At 37.4% G+C, this 20,725-nt stretch overlaps 1 protein-coding gene across 2 annotated transcripts in view; it reads right to left on the bottom strand.

Annotated features, from left to right (window-relative positions):
* The window catches only part of TBL1XR1 (transducin (beta)-like 1 X-linked receptor 1), a 162,833-nt gene that overhangs the window by 92,253 nt on the left and 49,855 nt on the right, over positions 1-20,725 (bottom strand). The gene's annotated exons all lie outside the window — the stretch shown is intronic.

Below are 20,725 nucleotides of genomic sequence, written 5' to 3'. Positions count from 1 at the left end.
CGAAGGGAGAGGGACGGAAGAAGCCCCCTGCCGCTGACGGTGATCGGAAACCCAGGCGGCAGGCAAGAGCCGGGTGGCAGGGCAAAGGTGGAGAAACCGGGCCGCCTTTGCCCTGCGCGAACTATGCAGCTGGGAGCAGAGCAGGAAATTCCCGGGGTTTGCGTCAGGCAGCCGGGAGCGGGGCACGAACTATGCAGCCAGGAGAGGGGCACCTGGTCGCTGGGAACAGGGCGGGAACTTCCCGGGGTGGGCGTCAGGCAGCCGGGAGCCGGGCCGCAACTTCTGCAGCGTTGCCATGGCAATGTGGCAGAAGTTCCCGCCCAGTAGCTGCTTGCTCATTCACTCACTCGCTCATTCATTCACTCATTCACTCACTCATTATTCACTCACTCACTCAGCAAACCCTCTCAGGTCCCTGGCACCAGGCCATGCACTGAAGTTGAAGCAGGATAAGACAGAGCTATGTCCTCAAGATGTTAGTAATTCAGTAGGGCGAAGCAGGCACATGAACGAGGCAGTTGTACGCACAGATGCACTGTACTGGGATCGGTGAGGGCTGTAACTAACGCCGACTTTGTTCTCTTGATAAAATGGGGCCTCGGGAGCCAGGCTGCCCCAAGCCTGTAGGGGGCCTCGGGACCCAGGCCGCCCCAAGCCTGTAGGCCTGTGCCTAGGCCAGGAGTGGCCTGGGTCTCGGAACATGACAGAGGGTGCAGGTCGGGCTGAGGGGTCTGGCCCCACCCCTCACCCCCCCCACCCCCGAGTGCACAAATTTTTGTGCACCGGGCTGCTAGTATCTTATAAGTAGCATAGAAAACCCGTTGTGATGATCTGAAGGTTAAAGTTTTGTTTTGTTTTTTAAAGCAGTCTGGTTTATAAAAAAATTGAGTAACAGAGGTTAAATATTCTTACCAGAAGTAACTAACTATTAAACTCTGCATTGCTTGTGCATTCAGTATCATTTAAAACTCACAACAAGCTTGTACAGTAGGTATTATTGCCTCTGTTTAAAAACAAGTAAACAAAGTCTCAAAGACGTTCTAGACTCAAAGCAATAGCTGATAAAGGGCAGAAAAGTGGCCATCACGTGCCAAATTCTTAACCACTCCCCTCTAGGTCTTCTGAGTCTCAAAGTCTTTGTTTCCAAAAGAGTTTTCTTATTCCAACATGATAAAGAATTTTTAAAGCAAGTATCACTTTACTTAGGAGAAAGAGATGTGTATCTATACTCTCTTTAGATTTGTATCTACATTCTCTTATTGCAAAGGTAAGATGGAGTCAGTATAGTAAGGATGGTGGGCAACCCAGAGGCTAGTATAAATCCACCAACCAATAAATACTACTTGCTACCCTCCCCCCCACCCCCCCAGCTTCCAAATACATTTGACCTAGAGTGCTTCATACAACTAACTAGTTCTTGAAGTGCTATGTAGATTTAGTTGGTTTTTTTAAAAACAAAAAACTTAATACATTCAGAAATCAGGGACTTCACTGGATGGGAATAAGGTTAAATTTATTTAATTTGCATAATAAGTATTCATGAGAGAGCCTGGAATTTTAGAAAGCGTAATCCTCCTACCTTTGGAGGTTTATTAAAGTACTGGAAGGCACAAAAGCACCACAGCCATTGCTGGAGCAAATGTTGTGCTACTTGTGGCTTAATATTCACTACCCAAGTCAGTAGCCAGAAAGTCATCTTTCTTGGCTCTTCCTTCTCTCTCCTTTGTTGGCCATATCAACCACTAAATTTTGTCAATTCTTCTTTATAAATATCAATGTACACTGCCCCTTGAATCCCATCGACATTCCTCAATCCACTTCCCCTGTAATTCTGATGAAGTCTAAAGCCCCAATTACTTGTAATAGCCATGCATCCCAAAATTGATGATCTGAAAATTCAGCTTTTTTCTTTTCCTTTTTTAAATTTTGAAGTGAAAGAGGCAATAGTGGGTTTCTTTGTTGGATCACTGCTTAGTTATCGTTTACATAACAACTATTAGTTGCTTTCTTGCTTACATAACCCCAATTTTATTCAAAGCAACAGCATGTCCAGATACTCACTTTCCCAGCCTTTCTTACAGCTAGAGGGAGCCCTAGGAAACAGACACTGGGGAGGAGGGGCCACCGCTCCTGGGAGGGGTCCTGAGAGTAGAGGGCAGGTGCAGCACTTCCTCCTGCACAGGCTCCACCACGAGCTGCCATTTTCCACTGAGGCAAGAAGCCTGAAGGAAGTCCTCACACTAAGGAAAATAGAGTAAACAATAGCAACTTCCTGCCTCTACACTGGTTTGTGTAAAATAGTGGTCTCCTGTAACTTGAAGCCATTTGGACATCGTTCTGCCTGTAGGGGTTCAGAACAGGCCTCTCCAAGAGGTACAACTTTGCAATGTGGATTGTTTTGAGCTCAAGGCAATAAGACCCTGAGGCTCTTGAGAACATTTACCTCTCCCTTAAAGAATTTAAATTAGGGGCCTTACCCATATGTATATGACAGAGCAAACTAATAATTACTGAACATCTGCTCTTGTTATCTCTTGCAAAGACCTTCCTCTCCTCGAAAGCCCCAAGGAACCTTACCTCATTCCTTAGTCAGAATGCCTTACAGACCTCAGTCTAACTCTGTCTTTGAACCTCTCTCATTCATTTTATATGGGGTCTCTAACTTGTATGTGGGGTTCTCATGCATATATATGCACTATAATTTGGTTATTTTCTCTTGTTAATCTCTCTCACATAATTTTAATTATTAGACCATCTAAAAGAATCTTGAGGGTAGAGAAGTTTCTTCCTCACCTATATTCCTATATATTTCCCGAAAGCATTTCAAGCTTAATCTGTATAAACTGAGTTCATCTCCCATTCCAAACTGGCTCCTCTTCCTATATTCTCTACCTCTGTGTATGGCTCCATCCTCCCACTAACTCAGCTAAAAACAATGGCTCTTTCTCCTCTTTCATCATCTATAGCTAATCAATCGCCAAACACCATTACATTCCATCTCTAGTATGTTTTTAGTCCTCCAAGCCCCCAGACCTTTATGACTTTGGATATGCTTATATCCTCTAGCTAAAATTTAGATCATCTAAATCCTACTTAAGCTCTACCACCATTACAGATATTCATTTTATATGCCTGTCTCCCTTCAATAAAAAGTATGCATCTTGAAAGATTCCTTATTCATCTTTGTAATACTAGATGCCTAAAGCAAAGCATGGAAAACATAGTAAAATGAATCCCTCTCAAAAAAAGACTAGCTGTTACAATAAAGACCTTATCCATATAGGTATTATAAAAACCGATGACGAAATTGTTGGTTTCCTTTTCATTCCCTCATAAAATCAATTTTGGGGCAAATGCAAACTATATCTGATGCAAACCATACCTGAAATTCAGAAAACTAGAAGTATTATTTGGTTCAAAAGATAAAGAAAAAGAACTATGACCAATTATTTAACAGCTTATCGCTGAAATATTATATGACCCAAACATACTATCATAACTATTGCATCTAGGTAGAACACTTTAAAAGCATTTTAATGCACTGCTATTCTGCTACATATGCAATTGCTGTTAAAGGTATTTCCTTTGTTTGCTCTTTTAGGGTGTGATTTGATTTTGATCCCTTTGATTCCCTTAGGCCAGTGTAGAGGAACTGGGAAGGAAGGCCAAGAACTGTGTAAAAAACAAGTAGAAAAGCCTGTAGCTCACTGAGAAAGGAGCAAGAGATTTTTGCTATTTTCCTTCATTGTTCTACAGACAAAAAACTAAACAGACTACTCCTAAAAATCAGACAGCTTACAATAGGCAGGGACTCCTTTCATCATCAAATCTGATCCCAAGATCCCGGAAAGAAAGAGACACATGTGCTCTACCAGCATTCTAATACTACAGGTTCACTGGTGGCTACTATGAAATTATATCCCTATATCATATCTCCTTTAACTTTTCTTTCTTTCTTTCCCCTCTCCTAATAATGTGGACATTTCATGAATATGTCCTTATTCTGCCCTAACCACACCAAATTCCCTCTTTTCCACATACATTTAATAATCCTATGCCAGTCCATTTCATGTGTAAACCTTACAAAATACAATTGCCAGAAACAAATGTCTGGTTCTTTACAATTTTTTCAATTATATTAGTGCAGCCCTTACTAATATTTACATTGCCTTCCATTCTCAGCTTCATCCATTTTTTACCAAAAACTACATAGAACTACTAAGAATACTGTCACTCCACCACTTAATGAGCATGAGACATTAGGCTGGTTATTCTAAACTTCTGTTTCCTCATCTGTAAAGTGAGAATTTTAACACTATCCACAGAGGGATGTTGTTATGACAACTAAATAAGTTAATACCTATCAAACATGTAATAGTACCTGAGATATAAAAAAGCAATTTATGATAGCCATTGTTATTTTACTGGACTGTGTGTGAGATGGAACACACTGAGCTGTCCTTTAATAGAACTACAGATTTACTGAATAAAGTGGTTAATATAACCAATCTAAATGTCTAGAATATTTTGTTTTCATGAATGTTTTTATTTTATTAAAAAAATGCAACTTTGATTTTAAGAAGACTGCTATTAGCATTCTGAAAATAAGGTATCATTTCTGGATTAAATATAGGATGTAAAATTAGAGGGGGGAAAAGGATTACTGGAGAAGGAAGCAAGAGTGGTTCAAGATTTTTGACCTTTAAGAAATAATACCGCCGAAACCGGTTTGGCTCAGTGGATAGAGCGTCGGCCTGCAGACTGAAAGGTCCCAGGTTCGATTCCGGTCAAGGGCATGTACCTGGGTTGCGGGCACATCAGGAGATGTGCAGGAGGCAGCTGATCGATGTTTCTCTCTCATCGATGTTTCTAACTATCTCTCTCCCTTCCTCTCTGTAAAAAATCAATAAAATAAAAAAATTAAATAGGTCTCTTTCTTAAAAAAAAAAAAATAATACCAATTTTTAATCAACATCACAACCAATCTATATTGGATATTAGATTAATCAAATGTCCATGTTTTAAAGAAATATCAGTCAAATATTACTATTATTACTATTATTCCCTCGCTTCCAAATAGTAGCTGAGAAGCAATGAAACTAATGCCTAAAACTGCAACACTGAATTCCCAGGTAAGATTTACTTTTAAGTGATAGCAAATAATGGATAAATTTAATAAGGCTTCATTAAGCCTTCTCCATAATTATGTAGTATTTTAAAATAGTACCTTTATTTTGGTTTTGAATGTCATGTAGATTACTGAATATCTGTGTAGTCTGAAATTACTTTCCTTCTAGATAGAACATCAAAAAATTTTAAAACGTTGTTAAATAACTTGCAGTTTCCCATTCCTAGAACTTCCTTTCAGGGAGTGTAAGCTCTCAGTTCTCCCTGATGTTTGCTACCCTGGACAATTTAATGAGCTCTATAAATTCTATTAATATTAACTTTCTCTGTTGTTATAGTAAGTTGTTAACAGTTTGATTCAGTGTAACTTCGAATGCCACTAGTACAGTGACTAATTTTCTAATTTAAAAGCAAGTCAGCAAATTCCACTTGAAGCTTTAATAAATTCCACTTTATTTCCATGTCACTGATTGGAAAATATATAAAGTAAAACTGAAAATTTCATTCAAAGGGCAGAGAAGCAGTATTGAAGAGCAGAATGGGTTCAGTGTAAGATGAATGTCAACCAAGAACCACTGAACTCTGACCCCATCAATTTGCCAATTTTCATAGAAATCTAGGGTCAATGGTTATACATCTTAACAGTATATAAATTTAACTTTTTTATTTTTTTATTTTATCACTGTTCTTAGCCAGAAATTCAGAACATAGTTGTAGAGTGTTCAAGCCATGATTACTGTTAAGCCACATTCTAAGATACTGGTTCCATTCCAGGCCACATAGGTCTGTTCTTTCAAAATCACTGATCTCTTCAAATTCTAAAGTGTTCTTGAATATTTATTCACTCACTCATTCACAGCATATTTAAGATACATGGACTTCCACACTGTAAAAGGAGGGAAAATGGTCTAGTTATAACTACACTACACATGCAAAAACTTATGGAATTGCTTCAAGCTCCTAGTCCCAAAGGAACTGTCATAATGGAAAATGACTTGGCAGAAGCTGGTTCTCCTTGAAATCCAACTCAGACATGTATTCCTAGACAGAGTTAAAACTACAAGGACAGAGAGAAAGCAGACTTTCATTCAAAGTATATCTAGAATGACCCTACTAGCTAATTTGATCCACTAGTTATGAAATCTCTCCCCTCCCCTCCCCTCCCCTCCTCTCCCCTTCTCTCTCTCTCTCTTTCTCTCTCTCTCTCTCTCTCTCTCTCTCTCGTTTCTGCCCACAGTTCCTGGCACAGACTACTAAAACCCTTGTAGTTTCCTAATAAGAGCACTGGGAACACCTTTGTTCTAATATTTGGTCTTTGACCCTGATTTCTGACACAGCTCCTAAATTCCTTGGAATGTGCAGGTCATTTTTTCTAGTGAGGGGACTCTTGGTGGGCTCCTAGGTAACTACTTTAGGGTGGGGCTGGTCATCAGAGACCAAGCCATGATTAGAAACTTGGAATTTTCCACTCCACCTCCCTCCAATCTCCTGGGAAGGGGAGAGGGACTGGTCACTGTGCTAAGAACTGACATGCCTTGTGATGAAGCCTCCTTTAAAATGTCAAAAGTATGAGGGGGTTCAGAGAGCTTCAGGATCACTGAATATATGGGGGTACTGGGACGGTGATGCCCCCAGTCAGGGCATGGAAGCATTGCACCCACCCTCACCCCACACCTTGCCCTACACATCTCTTCCATCTGGATGGTTATCTGCATCTTTTGTCATGTCTTTTACAGTAAATGGGTAAGTGGTTCCCTGAGTTCTGTGAGCCATTCCAGCCAATTATCAAACCTAAAGAGGTGATGATCACGAGAACCCTGATTTTATGTATAGCCAGTCACTCAGAAGCAACAACCTGGGACTTGCAGTTGGCATTTGAAGTGAACCCTTGACTTGGGAGATCTGATGCTAACTCCAAGTAGATAGTATTAATACTGAACTGACTTCTTGGATACCCAGATGGTGTTGCAGAGAATAAAAAACTACCACACATTTGATGATAAGAAGTATTTTATGTAAAGAAAAACAAAGGTATGCGCTTTTTTTTTTTTTTTTTTACAATTCTTAATATTTCTCTTGCCCAATAAACCTCTTATTGTGTTCCCATGTTTTCTTTATGTCAGTCTACAACAGTGATGGCGAACCTTTTGAGCTCGGCGTGTCAGCATTTTGAAAAACCCTAACTTAACTCTGGTGCCGTGTCACAAGAAATTTTTTTTGAGCTCGGCGTGTCAGCATTTTGCAAAACCCTAACTTAACTCTGGTGCCGTGTCACATATAGAAATTTTTTGATATTTGCAACCATAGTAAAACAAAGACTTATATTTTTGATATTTATTTTATATATTTAAATGCCATTTAACAAAGAAAAATCAACCAAAAATTGAGTTCGCATGTCACCTCTGACACGCGTGTCATAGGTTCGCCATCACTGGTCTACAACAATTTTCTCCCCCAAGTGATTATTCAAAGAACATGTATTTCCCTAAGATATTATCAAGGGCAATTTATTTAAGAGTTGAAGGAAGTCAATAAATTGTGTCTAAAGCTAATAGATCAAGAAAGACACAAATAAACATATAATGGTTACCCACCAAAAGAACCATTGTTGCAGCCCTAACCTGAGGGTGGGGCTAGTAAAGAAGACACTTTTTTTTTCTTTCATTTTATTAAATGCATTCATTACTTCCATGGTAAAAAAAAAAAAAAGTGCTGAAATTTCTGATTTCCTAGGTCAGCCAGGACATGTAAACACATTTCTGTAATGAATAAAACAAATATTAACTACACATGCCTTTTACACACCCCCATCACTGGGTATCTTTGATAATCTAAAAAGATTTCACGTGAGTTTAGATAGGCATATTGTAAGTATGAAATTTTGCCACATAAGATTTAAAACTTAATCACTGGTATACGTTCTTTAGCTCCTGCTAAAAGATGTTAAATGTCCTTTCTAATTAAGGCTAAAATGTTTATTCAAAGGCATGACTAGAGTCCTAGACAAAATTAAAATGTGACCTGTCATACCCTTTCATTGATCAAAGGAAAGCCCATAAACCAATAGGGAAGGAGAAAGGGAGTAAGGAGAAAGACTTTAGGAAGACTTTGAAAGAATCTGTTTGTGAATTCATTTATTAGGCTTAATGGTGTGTTCTTCATTCATTTGATTACTGTGTATTAAGTATCTACTAATCATGGCAGGCATCATTTTAGATGCTAAGGGGCAGAGTATTAAAGAACAAATCCTTGAAGTTTAATTCTAGTAGGGGAAGACAAACAAAATGAGTACAGTAAGATATTTGGCGACTGTCTTATCTCAATTACCTAATTTTAATAAAACCAAGAGATACTTACATCTTAGTACCATAATCATTCAGATTCATTGACTGCATACACTCAGAAAAACCTGGTTAGTCAGGTTTTGAAATAAGAAACCACAGCAGTTCTATGGATCAAGAATACTCCTCCCTACCCAGTGAAGTTTGTTCCTAGAACCTGTTTCAACAACTTGTGATCAAATATGGTCCCATCTCTCTTATTTCTCCAATGAATGGCTGGATTCATACTAATGAGGACTTCCACTGATTTTATTTATAGATAGGTAAATAGATATGAATGATTGGCGGAAGAAAGGTTTTAAACCCTCAGGCAGAGAAGATCTACAAAGAATAGTTACTCATGCACAGTCTTCTTTACTGCCACATGATAATGCTGCTGAAATCTGTTCTGGATAAATAATGGTCATTCACTGCATGGTGATGTGCTGGTCTAGATCCTGACTACCAATTCTGTAGATTGTTCAGTTAATACTTCCCCAAGCATTTACTGTTCCTCCAAGATCAAAGGCCACATTTGCATGGCTGGGTCTGCAGAAGCTCCAGAACCAACTGACATTCAGAAACGTTCATTCTAAAGAATTCTAAGGCCTATACATCAAATCACTGGCCTATATTTCAACCTCACCCATTTTCTTTTCTTTCTCTTTTAATTTTTTAATTACAGTTCATATTCAATATTACATTTGTTTCAGGAGTACAGCATAGTGGCCCCTTACTCTTAACTTACAAAGTGATTGCCCTGGTAAGTCTAGTACCCACCTGGCATCATTATACATAGTTATTAAAATATTACTGACTATATACCCTATACTTTAGATCATGATTATTTTGTAACTGCCAATCTGTACTTCTTAAACCTTTCACCTTTTTCACCCAAACCACCCTCCCATCAGGCAACCATCAGTCTGTTCTCTGTATCCACAACCTCACCCAAGTTCTCTTCAAGGTGCGTGCGGACACTGCCCTTTCCTACCACTAAGTTTTGATATTTCCTCTAAGTTTTAATATTTCTTACATCAAATTTCTGGTAGGAGAGGTATCCCTCTATAATAAAAAGTCCCTAGGCTGGCTCCCTCAGCAAACTACCCAAAATGCTTATAAAGACCCTACTGGTAGTGCTCAGAATTTATATCCTTAATTTTTCATTAGTTTCCAACATGCATCACTCCTTAACCTGTAATGCAATAGGTTTATTTCCAATGGTGCCTTCTTTAATTTAACATGCTTGTTCTAATGGCTTTCCCTTTCCTTCTCCTCCAGAGCCTATCCATTTTTCAAGATCCAGCTCAATTCCTTTGTTTCTTATCTCTGAAGAATGCTAATAATATACCAGTCATTTTATAGTGCTTAGAAAATATAGTCCAGGCAGGTTAAATAACTTATCCAAAATCATACAACTAGCCAATGGGCAACGGCTGGACTATAATCCTGACGACCTTCAAACTCAAACTCCAAGATGTATCTGTTCTTCCAACCTAACATTATTTCCCACACTAACCTGACCACATCGCCTTCACACTTAAAATTTCCAATGGAGTCTGCACGCCTAGATATTTTCTCCAAAGTCAACCCATCCTTTGCATATCAGAACAAGTACAATCTTATCCATTCAAATTTTTTCGACAGTTCCAACGCATACTGATTTTCCTCTTTTCCGGATTTATTTTATTTTAATAAATATCACAGTATAGCATCTTTGTACTTTGCATGTATTATCTCAATTAATCCCCTAAAACAACTTGAAAAGGCAGAAATATATTAGCCATATTCAATGAATGGTCCTAGATATTTAGTAATTTGCTTACTTTTATACAATTATTCCCAGTAGTTGTGCCACAAAGAGCTACATTTTAAAACTGTATAACCAAACTCTATGCTGTTTAAATACAGCACACTGTAATTTCTGTTCTCCTTAACACGCACGCGCACTTACACACGGAAAACTAGGAAGTGAGAAGGGCTAAGCAATTCTTTTCTTCCTTAACATAATTTGAATCTGTCCTGAGGAAGCAAATGCAAACTGGGAAACTTTCTTTAAAACTGACAATGTGAATGTAATAAAACACAAAGGAAGGCTGACTGTGCCAGAATATTCAGTGCATGAATTAAGTCCCAAATTAGGGCAAAACAATTGCTAGCAATGTCATTAGGAGAACTGGCAAATATTTGAATATGGGATATATTAAATAATAGTGTTGTATCAATGTTAAATATCCCTAAAATTGATCACTGCACTGAGGTTATGTAAGAGTGTGACCTTGTTCTTAACAGATACAAACATTTAGAGGTAAAGGATCATAATGTGTACATTTATTATCCTCAAATGGCTTAGCTAAAGTAAAGATGAAATAAAAATAAGAGATTTATATGAATGTAAAAGCAAATGTGCAAAAATGTCAAAAATTGGTAAATCTATGTAAAAGGTATGAGAGTATTCAAATTTACAAACTGAAAAAAGGTATTGTTAAGAGTAATGGATAGACATATAGATCAGAGATTGCTAAATATTTTCTGTAAAGGGCCAGACAGTAAATCAGTAAATATTTTAGCCTTTGAGGGGCATACAATCCCTGTCACAACTACTCAATGTTCATTATTGCCACTGTAGCACAAAAACAGATGACAGACAATAATATAAACAAATGGGCGAGGTATGCTACAATAAAACTTTATTTATAAAAAGCAGACCTTCATTTGCTGACCCATGATCCAGATGGAAAAGACTGGTCATGTGTTGATAACTGTTGGTTGCTAAGCAATGGGAACATAAGGTATTTATATTATTCTTTTACATACTATGAACTTTCTCACAGTAAAGTTTAAACATAAAACCTTTCGCTGGGAAATCTTCCTGTATGTTACTCTTCCTTCCCTTCCAGACTAACACCTCCAGAAAAAAAGCCCCAATTTGACTTTACACATCTTTCTTCTTTCAATTATTAACCTCTCTTCCAAATAATGTGCAAATTTTTGAACCAGATTAAATTCATTTAGATTGCATGCTACATGCATTAACTATCTCTTGAAATTCTAAAGTCCCTGAGGAAAAGGGTCTTATCTGGTTATTTACATAAATTTGGTGGCCTAACAGGATGATGTAGCAACTTTCACCATTGGCTCTGAACTGAAGTCTGCTTTGGGCACATGGGAAATGACACTTTCACAACTCCACTGAGCCTTTTTATTGTGAGGTGTAAGGAAGGCAAGCCTGCTGTTTTTAGCAAAGTTACCTTTACATCTGACACACCTTTAAAGTTTTATCTTAACTAAAGAAGTAAAATCCATGGAAGTTGCAACTAATTTAAGAGCCAAAGATTACTGAAAACCTAGAATGAGATAGGGCTTGAAGGCATTACAATACAAAAATAACCCTCAACCACAATCCCACAGATGAAGAAATAAGTTAACCCCAGAATTCCAATTAATCCATATGAAGTCAAAACCGTGAAGTACATTAAAAAACTATAGTAGTATTAATGTAAAAAGTTTTATTGTATTAGAAGATAGACTTATAACTACAGTATATCTGTACATGTTGACAGATTCACCAAAATTCTGCTTCTGAGCACTACTATCAAATTCAGTTATGCCATACTATTGTGTCTACTAAGTCAAATACATTCTATTAGGTAATGTAAGGTATAGAAGAATTTAAATATTTCTTCCTACTCTAAAGTAGGATCTATAAAGACATGCAACTGCTATACAAGACAAATGTGAACACTATAAGCCTATGTCAATGCATCCAGCTAGGAATGCAGATAAGACTATCCCTCCAGGATGAGGTAGCACAGGAGGGGAGATGACAGAACCTGAATAGCTTGTCCTCTGAAAAGCACAAAGTACTGACCCAAAGCCCTTACTTATCATCCTGAGATCTGCCTCTAACATAGATGTCCAATTTGGCTCTATACATTCTAATTTGAACTCTTGTGTACTTAAAGACAAGATCTCTGACCTGAAATGTTAGAACCTAAAATACAGCACTTTCACCGACAGTGAAGCCACATTATTGGAAATTCAATTGTGCTGGGCTAGCTTTCCTATAGCTATTACAGTCAAGTTTGAGAAAAAGCAGAGCTCTTGGATCAATGGCTTCAGGCTGACAGAGCTAAATTAGGCAGTTGCAAAGAACAACAGGTTCTTTAAATAGTGGTAATAGCTGCAAATCAAAGCACAGACCATACATGTGCAGAAAGGACTGATGGGTCAGATTTCAGTCTTTTCACTTATTCACAAATACCAAATAATTAGCATCAACAATGTCTTCATCTTCCAACTCCAATAGCATTTATGTACAATACAGCTAATTCTAGTTGAATGAATCCCTCTCTAAATTTAATAGGGCTGTTAAACATTACAAGCCAAGTCAGCCATAGGAAAACATCCTGCTCTGCAGTATTTCCCCACATTCTATCCTGTACTGCACATATGTCTTATATTTATCGAGAAGAGAAATTAAATATTTTACTAACTTCTGGTAGTACCATGGATAGAGACCTGTGAACAGTAGCAAATTTTACTGTTGGAAGGTGGTCCATTCAAAAACAGGCAAAGGGGCCCTGGCTGGTGTGGCTCAGTTGTCTGAGCATTGACCATGCACCCAAAGGTTACTGATTCGATTCCCATTCAGGGCACATGCCTGGGTTTCAGGTTCTATCCTTGGTCAATCGATTTTTCTTACATTAATGTTTTTCTCTCTCTCTCCCTCTCCAGTCCACTCTCTAAAATCAATAAAAACCTATTTTAAAAAATAAACAGCCAAAGAGAAAGAGAACTTTGATCATAAACTTTAATACAACTTTTTTTGTTTGTTAATCCTCACCTGAGGACACTTTCTCCACTGACTTCCACAGAGAGTAGAAGAAGGGAGGGAAAGGCAGGGAGGGAGGGATAGAGAGAGGTTGGGGGTGGTGGTGTGGAGAAACAGATTTGAGACACATCTGTTTGGCTGCCTCCTGCACGCTCCCTGACCCAGGGCCAGGGACCGAACCTGCAAACCAGGCACATGCCCTTGACCAGGAATCGAATGAAGCTCTAACCAGTGAGCACACCAGCCAGAGCAATACTTTTTAATGTATAGTAACTTCAAGGGAATATTCATATTCAATAAAAACAGTATTTACCTTCTTAAGCATAAAAAATACAGACATTTAAAAATCTTACATTTAAGCCTTAAAAAGTTACAATTATATAAAGACAACTTCATTTTTATCAATTTGCACCCATTGTCATTGAGGCACACCCACAGTAACATCACAGAAATAAAGCTTTTGTTTGAAATCAATTGTTCCCAACCAAGATCCAGGCTACACTTAAAATTAAGATTTTTGGGATAATCTTTAAAAAAAGGAAAAGCCCCTAAAATTGAGCAAAGAAGATCAATGTTTATAACCTGGAACAGGCTAAGCTCTAAAGTTTTTCTCTATTTTAGAAATCATCCCAAAACCTCACTTCAAAGAAATAAAGGCATCAAATTATTTCATGTTCCCATTCTATTTGAGCAATATAATCTCAGACTCTTAGCACCTAAAGATCTTCAAATTATTCTCACGGCTAGAAATTTAAATTCACTTGCCTCAATCAGCTTATATAACAATCAGGCTTCTTCCAAGCCTTAAAACATATAGTTAAAATACATACACCGATCATCACAGAAGTATAAATACTAACTACTACTGTCCTTTAGGTAATATGTTCTCTTAGTGAACTATATACAAAGTAAAAGCATAATTCCTTGAATCAAGAAAGGCGACTTTCAGATTTTTCTGAAAGGATAAAAATGAAATTCCATTTACATTATTACAAATTATGTTTTCCTGCAAGTTATGCAAGTGTTCTTCAATCCACAAGCTACAAATCACAACCATGCACAAATGTGATGTTAGACTAATACTTTAATTTTTAGTTCTCATCAAGAACTAAACTCTCACTGCAGTGCCTCATTCCTACTGTTGATTATTTTCCAACAAGGTTAGAAAAGCCAAAAGAAAAGAACTAGCTCAAGCAATGGGACCAATTTTTAGGTTAATGCATAATAATGTCAGCTAATCAAAAAACTGGAGTACTTCTATCATTTAATCCTTCAAGACAATAACCTCCTATTTTTACTCAACTTCTGCTACTTGACAGGTCTGGAAAAGAATGAACCCTGAAAACTCTTCACAAACATGACAGCAAATTAGAAGAGGAAAATGGAAACCCTTCACCAACCTCTGTTTTATGCAGAAATCCATTCTGTAATTTTAATGACAAAATGACTCAACCTCTGCTTGAGCTCCTGCAATGATGAGTACTTTCCTGCAAAGGGGCCCATTTCGCTAAATTATTAGATAGCCCTAATTGTTTCAAAGTTCTCGCTTCCCTAGGATTCAAATGTAACTTCTACATAGGGCCTCCAGAGCTCCACAGAACAAGGTTACCTCTGCCCCAAATGAAAACTGCTAAGTACTGGAAGGACTTTCTCGCAGTCTCATTCCCAAGTGTTCTATTTCCTATTTTTAAAATTTGTGACGTAACAATTACAAACCTGCTCTAGTTTGTGTCCTAAAAATATACGACTCCTGAGATGGAACACAGTGTTTTATTCATAGCATTTATTTTTCAATACTTAGTAAATGTATTCTTATTTTAGAGAATGGGGTGGGAGTAGTCAGTGAAACTCAAAATCTCTTCAACCGCTAACAAGATCTAGAAAGTACAGATAAAAATTCAAAAAATCTCTCACTATAACAAATGGGTGCTGGGACAACTGGATATCCACATATAACAGAATGATGTTAGAACCCTAGTTCATTCCATACAAAAAAATTAATTCAAAATGGATCAAAGACCTAAGTGACTTTGGATTATGCAGTGGTTTCTTAGATATTATATCTAAAGCAATTGCACCAAGAAACTATATAATAAATTGCTATTATCAAAATGTAAAACCTTTCACTTCAAAAGACACCAAGACAGTAAAAAGGCAACCCACAGAATAGAAAAAAAATTTTACGAAACATCTAAGAAGAGGCTTGTATCTAGAATACATAAAGAAATACTACAACTCAATAGTAGAAAGGCAAATAATGCAAATTTTAAATGGGGAATGTATATGAATAGGTAATCCACAGAAGATATAGAAATGGTCAATAAGCATATGAAAATACATTCAACATCATTAGTCATCAGGGAAATGCTGATCAAAACCACAACATACCACTTTACTCCCATAAAAATAGCTATCAACAGAAAGACAAGAATGGTTGTACAGGATGTGAAGAAACTGGATCCCCTATAACCGTGGTCGGCAAACTGTGGCTCGAAAGCCACATGCGGCTCTTTGGTCCCTTGAGTGTGGCTCTTCCACAAAATACCACGTGCGGGCGCGCATGCAATTCGACTGAAACTTCGTGGCCCATGCGCAGAAGTTGGTTTTCGGCCTGGGTGAGTCTATTTTGAAGAAGTACTGTTGATATTTGGCTCTGTTGACTAATGAGTTTGCCGACCACTGCCCTATAATCTGCTTGTGGAATGTAAAATGCAGCCACCTTGGAAAAGTCTGGCAGCTCCTTAATAATTAGAATTGCGCTAGAAGCAATGAATTATAGTAATTTCAAAAAATATTTAGTGTAAAAACTTACTAGTGTCATTAAAAGATTTCATAAAATGAAAAAACTACATCAGAACATGTTTCCTTTCTATACATATACTAGAGTCCCAGTGCATGAAAATTCATGCACTGGATGGGGAAGGTGGGTCCCTCAGCTTGGCCTGCCCCCATCACAGTCCAGGAGCCCTCAGGGGTGGGAGGTGACCCAGCGATCAGGGGAAGGCAACGCTCCATCACACCTCTGCTGCTGCCACTGCCATCAGCGCAAGCCTCAGCCAGCCCTGGTTACCTGAGCCTCGGGCGGACCTAGGTGGCTGGCCAGCCACCATCTGAGGCTTGCCTGCACCTCAAACCAGCCCTGGGTGGCTGAGGGGCTGAGGGCGGGCCCGGTCGCACCATGCGCCTACCGCCCCCCTCCCCCCAGCTGGGCTGAAAGGACTGTGGGACTCCAACGGGGCTGAGGGGACTGGGTGCCGCCATCTTTGTGATGGCATGAAGGTCAATTTGCATATTCCCTCTTTATTAGATTATATCACCAGTCACTACAATAACCTATTTTTAAATTCTAGGTGGCAATAAAGCAGTCAGTATACTTGTACCAAGGAGATGTGCTAGCTATTTTCTTTATAGTATCACTATTTTTATAAATAAAATAGCTCACTAAATTCAACTTCCAGATTTTCAAATTTTCAGATAAGAAAATTACCATACAAGCTGACAAAGTTTTTACTGTCAAATTCTAAGTTGAAGAGCACTGATTTTTAATCAGTTATAAATGACTAATCATTAACAGCTTATAGAGAAAGACCATGTAAAAAAAAATAAGTTCTATCAAAGCTGATAAATACCATAATAGAAGACTATGAATGCCTGTGACTATGAAAAAAATGTTAAAGCACAGACTGCTAGGTTCCATCCCTGACTTTATGATTCAACTGCTAGGTTTAGGGTATGACCAAGGATTTGCATGTCTAACAAGTTACCTGGAGATGTTGATGCTGCCAGGGACTACACTTTGAGAACTACTATACTATTCAATCCTGAATCATGTAACAGTATTTTTTTAAACAAAAATTGGTAATATTAATGATCCAACAATCACTTGTCAAACATCATTTACCAAGCATGATTATGTAGTAAAATTAAGACACATCAGAAAAGCATTTTTATCTTCACGACTTAACCAATGGTGTTTGCTCCAATTGGTACATGCTTCTATGAACACTCCCATGAGGCACCCTTCAAGCCCTTGATCAGCTGTACTGCATCCATGAAGTTTTCTTTGATTCCCCCAGCTGGAAATAACTGCTTACTCCTTTGAAGCTGAGTCCTCACTTGTGCCACCCATAAGACAATGATTGCCGGATTGTATTATTTGTTTAGCTACTTATATTTCAGACTTATTTCACTATTAAACTAATAAGTTTCAGTTGGCAACAGCTAGACATTTTCACATCCCTCAGAGTTCTTAGCTCAGGCCCTCCAAAAGTACTAAATAAAAATGCTCTTCAGTAAACAATAATTAGAGTCAATATCTTTTATTTCATCACTGAAAAAAAGAAAGGCACAGTAGATCAAGTCTTTCATCACTGAAAAAAAGAAAGGCACAGTAGATCAAGCTTTTACAGAGAAATGAAGTCAAAACCAAATCTTTTAAAAAGGACTATGCATAATATTAAATTATACTATTTAACAATTTAGGTATAGGTTCAGAAATAACCTGAATTTGGAGATTCAAAACCTAGCTTCAACAATAACTTACAATATAACCCTTGACTTGGTCAATTAACCTACTCTGCCCCAAAAAAATGCATTCACAATCCCAAATCAGGCTATTTGTTTTAAAGATCAATGTCATAAACAGATTACAATCAGTGTTGGGACCTGCTGACCAAGGATTAATTATTTCCATAATGTTATTATTTATATTAGAAATATCTGTTATAACATAAACATGCTATCACCTGACCAATATAAAAAGGCTCAACTTGTATATAGTTCCCACCAATTCCCTTGAAAGAATAACCCTTTTGTGGTATTTCCAACATTACAGAACATAGCAGAGAATTCAACAACCTTTTTTAAAAGTTTGAAATTATCTGAAATTTCCATATCATGAACTATAATCTTCTGTGATATTTCTACAGAATTCCATTATATCCATCTTTCATCTTCCTGCCTACCCTTAATCGACTGTAAGGAAAAAAAGGGGGGAGGGGGAGACCTAATGTTATTTATACCCCAATACCCAAATGCCTAAAATGTATCAGGTGCTCAAGAAATACACAAAGCCATTGTTGCATTTCATGATCGTACACACTCTTCTTCCTATAGTTCATGAGACTACTAGTATCTACATTTGGCAATTTAGGGAAGAAATTAGATCCATAGCAGCTCAAGAACTCAAGTCTTAAATACAAGAAAAACATCCCATATTTGGAGTTCTATAAACTTATCGTGGAGTCCAAGGTCAGAAAAGAAAGTGAAGGGATTCCTTTCTGAAATCATTTTAATTTAAGAAGTTTGGGTGTGTTTTAATTTTTTTTTTTTCGTTTGTTTAAACATATATAGCCAGTCCTCATTATTTTGAACAGTAGTGTGGAACACAAAAATGACCGTGTGAGATGAAGCCAAGGAAAGTGACCTTAATCAGTGGGAATTGTTCCATCACCTTTACAATTGTTACATTAAAAACTCTGTTAAAAATTTATAAGGAAAAAATATATATAGTAAAATATATTTAACTCATTGTGAAAAGCTTTATTTCCTTGTAAATAACTTATTCATTAGTTTCAACAGCACTTATCTCCTCTCATGTATAACTTATCATACAGAGTATCTTTACATTTTATATATATATATATGTGTGTGTGTGTGTGTGTGTGTGTGTGTGTGAGGGATAGAGTCATAAACATCGATGAGAGAGAAACATCGATCAGCTGCCTCCTGCACACCCCCCACTGGGGAAGTGCCCGCAACCTAGGTACATGCCCTTGACCGGAATTGAACCCGGGACCCTTTAGTCCACAGGCGGACGCTCTATCCACTGAGCCAAACCGGTCAGGGCCAGAGTATCTTTTATATTTTATACATCTTCAGGAATTGTCATACTCCTTTCTAAGTTGGAACTTAGAACATTTTATCCCTTGCACTTTCAATGTCAGAAAATATCTCTGTGCAAGTTCCATTAGTGTGAAGTTCTCTGTCAGGGTCACTTCCTCTGGGACATCATCCTTTTCATCACACCACTTTCCTCATTTGTCTATAAAGTTTGCCTTCATTAAGTTCCTCTGAGTGCATATCTAGAGTCTCTTGAACAGCGACTGTGGGAACATTCTATTCTTCTAAACTCCATTTACGTTTTATTCAAATTTCACTTTCAGAGTTATCACTTTTCATTTCTTTATTGCACTTTCATTTTTACTGACATTAAGGTGTGGTTTAATAAAAGTTATGTAATGTTCAGCAGACAGCCAACCTATTGAGAAAACAATTAAGTAATATAATGAGGGGGAAATGTAATGGCCATAAAATTAATTATTTTATATAATTTTTAAATCTTCTGCAGGAACCACCATATGCAAAATCAGAAGGCATGACTAACTATAAAAAAATAGTTACAACTCATTTCCCCAGCTAAAGAATTCACTCCCTTTATATACAAAAAGATCCATAAGAAAATGATTCTCCATTCATGGATACAGGAAATACAGAGCTTACAGAAAATAAAAATTTTAAAGTCAAACATGAAAAGATGCTCATAAAAAGTTAAAGCTTGAAACGTGAAAAGATTCTCTCCTCATAAGAGAAATGCAAATTATGATTTCACTGAGAACTTTTGATGCAACCTGGATGAATTTCGGGTATAACACTGAGCAAAAGAATCCATATATAAGGACACACACTGTATGACTTAAGCCAAGTATGAAAAAATGAATTGATGATATAAATCAGGACAAGGGATGAAGCAATGACCAAAATAGTGGTTACACAGGTGTTCCCATTTGTGAAATTCATCAAGGTATATTTTTGTGCCATTTAATGTATTATGTATTTTATATAAACACAAATCATTAAAAAAATACAAGACAGCATTTTTTTCATCTACCAGTTTGGTGACAATAGAAACTGTTATAACAATTTGTAGTGTTAGATTGCTGGTAGGTGTGTCCATTACTACAAACTCCATGGAGACAATCAGGCAGTAAAAGTTAAAAATGCGCATATCCTCTTACACTAAAATCCCACTGTAGGGAATTTATCCTTCAAAATGTTTGCATACATGCAAACTAACTTATATACAAAGTTATTCACTTATTCACTACAGCATTAGCAAAGGACATTAAACAACCTACTGCCCATCAACAGTGGCCTGGTTATATTGATATATTTTTCAGTCAAAAAGAAAGAGAATGAAGAAATCCTTCAGGAACTGATAAGAGCATGATCATCAGGATATACTTTTAGAATAAAAAGCAGAGGGGGCTGGGAAGCAAAACAGTATGTATAATATATACCTTTTCTTAAGTTGAAAGAAAACATTATTTATTTGTTTAAATATGGTAGCATGCGCCCTGCCCGGCTTGGCTCAGTGGATAGAGCGTCAGCCTGCGGATTAAAGGGTCCCAGGTTCGATTCCGGCCAAGGGCACATGCCTGGGATG

This window comes from Myotis brandtii, unplaced genomic scaffold (genome assembly GCF_000412655.1).
Source record: "Myotis brandtii unplaced genomic scaffold, ASM41265v1 scaffold751, whole genome shotgun sequence".
Taxonomy (NCBI): Eukaryota; Metazoa; Chordata; class Mammalia; order Chiroptera; family Vespertilionidae; genus Myotis; species Myotis brandtii.
This window is presented reverse-complemented; position numbering and strand designations above follow the sequence as displayed.